The sequence below is a fragment of the Pseudopipra pipra genome, chromosome 5, assembly GCF_036250125.1.
Source record: "Pseudopipra pipra isolate bDixPip1 chromosome 5, bDixPip1.hap1, whole genome shotgun sequence".
NCBI classification, from domain to species: Eukaryota; Metazoa; Chordata; class Aves; order Passeriformes; family Pipridae; genus Pseudopipra; species Pseudopipra pipra.
This window is the reverse complement of record NC_087553.1, coordinates 48,677,151-48,683,150: the sequence shown is the minus strand read 5'-3', so window position 1 is coordinate 48,683,150 and position 6,000 is coordinate 48,677,151. Positions and strand designations below refer to the sequence as shown.

The 6,000-nt window shown below is 43.4% G+C and overlaps 1 long non-coding RNA gene across 1 annotated transcript; it reads right to left on the bottom strand.

Moving 5' to 3' along the window:
- Positions 1 to 405: 405 nt before the first annotated feature.
- On the bottom strand, positions 406 to 1,660 carry LOC135415292 (uncharacterized). Its single transcript, XR_010431058.1, has 3 exons — positions 1,371 to 1,660; positions 1,126 to 1,198; positions 406 to 563 (listed from the first exon to the last, which is right to left on the bottom strand). It is a non-coding gene; the product is annotated as an uncharacterized LOC135415292 (long non-coding RNA).
- Positions 1,661 to 6,000: the final 4,340 nt, after the last annotated feature.

Sequence of the window (6,000 nt, the reverse complement as noted above, 5' to 3'; positions counted from 1 at the left end):
AGTATTTATTTATAGATGCTGAATCAGTTCACTGGATTTCATTCACTCCCTGTGCACTTCAGCAAGCTGACTCATTTGCTGTCCATAGCTGGGGACCCTCCAGCTGCAGATTTTTGTACGAAGCTGAATGTAGTTCAAGCCAGAACCTGAACACTACGACCACAGGGAGCTGTAGTATTGACTCATCATATTCATCTCAAGCAAGAAGTGCAATCCAAAAGCTGCTTGGGATCAAAGTAGCAGCTCTGGTACTTTAATCTGAACAAAATCTTACTAGTGAGCATCTACGAGATGCATTTCTAAGAAAACTTGCCTTATACTCCATGATAAGCTGAACAGACAAGTTGTTTCTTTGGGTTTTTTTTTTGGTTTTGTTTGTTTTTAACCAAAAAACTACACCTGAAATTCTATTAAAATTAGTATCATTAGTTTCTGGGTTTGTTATTACTGGTTCACAGGTAGCAAACTTGTCCTCCATTGTCTAGATTTAAAGCTTGCTCCAGGAGGCAGGCAGGCAGGCAGTCACTGATGATGCACAAAAAGAAATAGAATCCATATACCTTCTGTTAAAAAAAAAAATCAATAAAAATATTGTTGTTATCACCTACATATAGAATCATGGAATCATAGCATGGTTTGGGTTGGAAGGCACTTTATAGATCATCTAGTTCCAACCACCTGCCAGGGACACCTTCCACCGGACCGGATGGCTCTATGCCCCATCCAGCCTAACCTTAAACACTGCCAGGGATGGGGCATCCATAACCTCCCTGGCAACCTGTCCCAATGCCTAACCACCCCCACAGTGAAGAATTTTTTCCGTATATTTAACCTAAATTTCCCTTCTTTAGTTTGAACCGATTACTCGTTGTCCTATGTCTTGGTCTGAGACAATTTGGAGGGGCAGAGAACTTGGACAAAAGTTTCCTCCCTCGGATTCACTACCCCTGCTTTCTCCAATGCAGAGACAGACTAAATATGCCCAGATGAAAGTGAAAAAATAACTCTTTACCAAGAAGAAATACTAATAACAATATTGATAAAACTGGGTTAAACCAACCGATGAGGAGAAACTCCCCAAGCCCTGCCCTCCAGACCAAATCAGATGGCAGCCGGCCTCCCTACCTGGAAAAAACACATGTGGCCACAGCACAGAGAGCAGAAGGCCACCCTTCCACATGGTTCCCCTCCCCCACACCTGAAAAACAGGAAGAACGGTGGGAGAGTCAGTGCTGGCAGGAAACAGTGGATAGATGGGATTCAATACCGGCAGACACTTCCGTGGCACTGGAATGAGATTGCAGTGCTGGTACAGGCAGTCGGAGAAGGGCTGCAGACCCCCCAGGTGACTGGAAGGACCCGTAAGACACCTGTTAGATCCAGTGATGAGACTTAGTTGTTGCAATTTCCATGTTTGTTGGTTGAAGTGGTGATCACAATTCAGATCTGAGGTGGTGGTAGAAGTCCAGGGAGATCTGGGAAGCCCCAAAACTCAGGCTCAGATGGGAAGGCCTCTGGCACCTCCCCTGCAGTGGGGAGTTTTATGCTTGATGATGTAATACTGTGAGTCACAGGATACTTCAGGAGTCTTTGACACTTTCTAAGATGTTACAGCTCTCTCTTACGTCCATTATGAGCTCATTATGGTCCATTATGATTCATCATAGAATCATAGAATCAGCTGGGTTGGAAAGGACCTCCAAGACCATCAAGCCCAACCCTTGATCCAACACCGTGGTTACCAGACCTTGGCACTAAGTGCCACATCCAGTCTCATCTTAAAAACCTTGAGGGACGGAGAATCCACCACTTCCCTGAGCAGCCCATTGCAATGTCTGATTACCCTCTCTGTAAAGAATTTCTTCCTAATATCCAACCTAAACCTCTCCTGGCAGAGCTTAAGATCATGTCCTCTTGTCCTGCTGCTGGTTGCCTGGGAGAAGAGACTGACCCCCACCTGGCTACAACCTCCTTTCAGGGAGTTGCAGAGAGTGATGAAGTCTCCCCTGAGCCTCCTCTTCTCCAGGCCTAACAACCCCAGCTCCCTCAGCCTCTCCTCATAGCTTCAGTCCCTTCACCAGCCTTGTTGCTCTTCTCTGGACCTGCTCCAGCACCTCAGTATCCTTCCTGAACTGAGGGGCCCAGAACTGGACACAGTACTCCAGGTGTGGCCTCACCAGTGCTGAGTACAGGGGAAGAACCACTTCCCTGGACCTGTTGGCCACACTGTTCCTGATCCAGGCCAGGATGCCACTGGCCTTCTTGGCCACCTGGGCACACTGCTGGTTCACATTCAGCTTCCTGTCAATCCACACTCCCAGGTCCCTTTCTGCCTGGCTGCTCTCCAGACACTCTGTGCCCAGCCTGTAGTGCTGCATGGGGTTGTTGTGGCCAAAGTGCAGGACCCGGCACTTGGCCCTGTTGAACCTCATCCTGTTGGAATCAGCCCAACTCTCCAGTCTGTACAGGTCCCTCTGCAGAGCCCTCCTGCCTTCCAGCTGATCAACATTCCCTCCCAACTTAGTGTCATCTGCAAATTTTCTGATGATGGACTGAATCTCCTCATCTAAATTATCGATAGATATTAAACAGAACGTCAATAAGAGATGAACCTTCAGGCTTAATGTGAATGTCCCAGGAACTTATCACAGCTGAATCATCTGCGTAAGAAAAAAGAAACACTACCCCATCTTACAGGGTTTGCCCCTTTCCTTACCTTGTTTAACACCCAGCTTGTAGCCTGAGGTGTCAAATGTGCACACTTGCAGCCCCTGGCCTGGTGTCCACTCTGCACATTGTTACAAAGCACTTTGCTGATTAAGCCATCAGCACCAATAGCCCAGTCTGTTACAGCTCCTGGGCTGTCACTGCAGGTGGTCCAAAGTTTGAGTCATTAATCACTAGCATTCAGTCTCTCTAAAGGCGGCAAAGCACCAAAACACCAAAAAGGCGTATTTGGAGAAAAGATACCAGAATTTCTGTGTAACCCAGAACATCCTATCACTACAGCTCCTGGTGAATATCCACCCATATAATTTTGAGTACTCAGAGAGAAGTCTTCTGAGGAAAATGCTTCAGTGTTGCTTTAAGAAAAAAACTAAAGCTTTTAAAAAAAGAACACCCTAAAAATGGGAAGTTAATGAATTATCCATGAGCTTTTGCATAAGAGCAAAGGGTGTCTGTGAGTTTAAACATTTTATATCACCTTGTAGACAAACACTGTTTTCCAAAGTCGATTATGTGGTGAAGAAGATATTAAGATTAAATGAGCAGTGCAGAGCTCAAAAAGCAAACCCATAATTATTAATAGATATTCAAATTGTCAGGCAATCGATTTTTAAATTGTCCTTTCACCGCTGTGTGTAATGTGGTTTGCCTCAAAGTGATAAATTAGCAGCAGCACTGTGCTGTGACTGTTTCTACTAGAAAGTTCTCATTACCATTCAGAGGTTTTGCTGGCTCGTCAGTGAATCGTGGATAGCATTTTGATTGCTGAAGTGCGGCCCAGAAACCAGAAAAAGGATCGGAAACAGTCTGTAAAAGCCTTTTCTTGAATTCTAAGATTGATTGAGTTCTTGAATAGGACTAACTTCTTTGGCCTTAGTGTTACTATTTCTCATGAATCTCAGAGGAATTGATAGAACATTCCCCCCCCCTTCACCCCTCTCTTTAAATCGTAGTATTCTTGTTAATCTGTCAGGAAAATAAGAACATTAACATGTAATGGACCAAATGTGCCTTTTTTTCCTTAACTGAAAAGAATGTTCCTCTTAATCCCACTAGCACAAGGCTGCAATCTAAGGTAACATGACCCCAAGGAAGGCAAGCAAATGTCTGCACTAGCCAACTCTCTCCTATTTAGTACTGTATAGGCTCTCCACATTTAGTTTCACATAGTCAGATACTGTCTGATGGTTTGAGGTTAACAAGAACGTGGACTGTTGTGGATGTCTGGAACAAAGGAATGAATTTCTCACCAAGCTAACCAGGGGAAGAAAGTATTTTGTCTGTTGATGCTACCAGCCACCTAAAAATTCAGCCAACACTTCAGGGACTGGCATGATGATGCCTTTGATGGAAGCTGGAGGTATTTTCTTGGTTAAGTCTTCTAAGTGTTTATATTTGCTTACCAGCATTTCTCTACTACTGTCCGGGTTTATTCAGCAGAAAATTTCCTGAAACCATGTTGTCATTTCAGCAGTGATAGTACTTGCAGCACATGAGTGTCAGTGGCATGTTATTAAATCTATCTGAACCCTCTGTGCACCCTTTTCATTTGCAGTGGACTAAGAGAAATACTAAAAGGCAAATCACTCTGTGTAGATACCTCTACAGGCTGCAAATAAGAGAAAAAGGAAAGAAGCAGTACTATCGAGGACAACAATTGTGACTATTGTAAGATGAAGCTGTTACTGTCAGATTGTCTTCCTCCTGTTCGTGGTTGTAATACCAGACATGGCAAAGGTTCTTGAGATGTGCAGCCATACAAGAACAGAGATCTTACCCATGTCTGCAGGAGACATTGTAACATCCGCATACAGCACAGTGGTTATGCAGTTGGAGCTTGGAGTTCACTAGTCACTTAGCTGTTTATTCAAGATGAATTATGGGGCTCTGGAATGAGCTGAAATTCACTTCAGGGTCAAGTTTGTAAAAGATTTTAAAGGTCCAGTATTGGTTTGTTTGGGACTACTTCACTGCCAGTAGATTAGAAAGAAATGTTCCCCTAAAGGAGCCACTACTTGTTTCCGCTTAGGGAGTACTCCAGAAAGTGTTGATGGAGGGATTGTGGTACTCTGCTGTCAAGGCAGCCATCTGAACTCTCATATAGAAGCAGTTCTGACTGTGAATGGGTATTGGTTACTTGATCTGAGAAGCCATAAGCAGCTGTAAGCAGTGCTGCCCCATGTCTTCCTTGACTGCAAGTGTGTCCAACAACAACTGTGTTTCAGCAGCACTAACAGGATGAGCCTTGGACCTTTGCACTTTTTCAGTCACCGATCTCAGTTGCTGATCACTGCAAGCAAAGAAGCAATTAAATATGAAAAGGTTGGTCTGGGGTGTCAGTCCTGTATGATACTGAGCATGCCTGTACATTGTTATGCCCCAGCTGGTCACAGTTGAGGGCACTCAGCATCTTGGAGGATCAAACCATGGAGTGAAAAAAACCCCAACACTTTTAATCAATAACAGAAACAGAAAAAGTGGATTTATTATGAGTACTGATTGAACAACCATGTTAAGAGTAATTGAGAACGAGATCAGAGAGATGAGGAAACTTTCATTTCTTGGGGGGCTGTTGCTCTAGGACACGTTTTATTTACAGTCTCCTACCAGAAAAAGAATCTATTGGCTCTTGGTATCAGTTTCTGTTTGACCACACAGACTGCTCTGATAGCTGCAGTGGAAATGAGGGTGAAATCCATGTGTTTGAGATTGCCACTGAGTGCCAAATACTGGAGTTGTTTCTCCCTGGCTCACAGGTACAGATATGTGTGCATATCTGTGCCAAAAGGCACATTTGGTCCTTTACATGTTCATGTTCTTATTTTCCTGACAGATTAACAAGAATATTACAATTTAAAGATATGGGTGGAGGGGGGTGAATGTTCTATCAATTCCTCTGTACAAGGCAGGAACTTGAGAGCAGTTGCAGTAGCTACAATGTGAGTGGGAGAGATGAGAACTTAGTACTGTCACTAAAAAGCAGATGACAGCTCAGAGAAGAACAGAGAAGCAACACTACAAGTGTCATGTTTTTAGTCTTAAGATAGTGTTTCTTTTGTCATTTAACAGCATTTACAGAAAGATATTCCTTACAACTTTTCTACATCATTTTTATCATTCCCTGGTAGCTATATTTGAGTCATCTTTATAAAAACTATTTGAGGTGCCTAGAGGAGATAATTACAACTACAGCTGTGAATTAAAAGCAGGAGTAATAAACTCTTAAAATGGAACTTCATGGTTTTCATGTGAATAATTTGACAGTAATACATC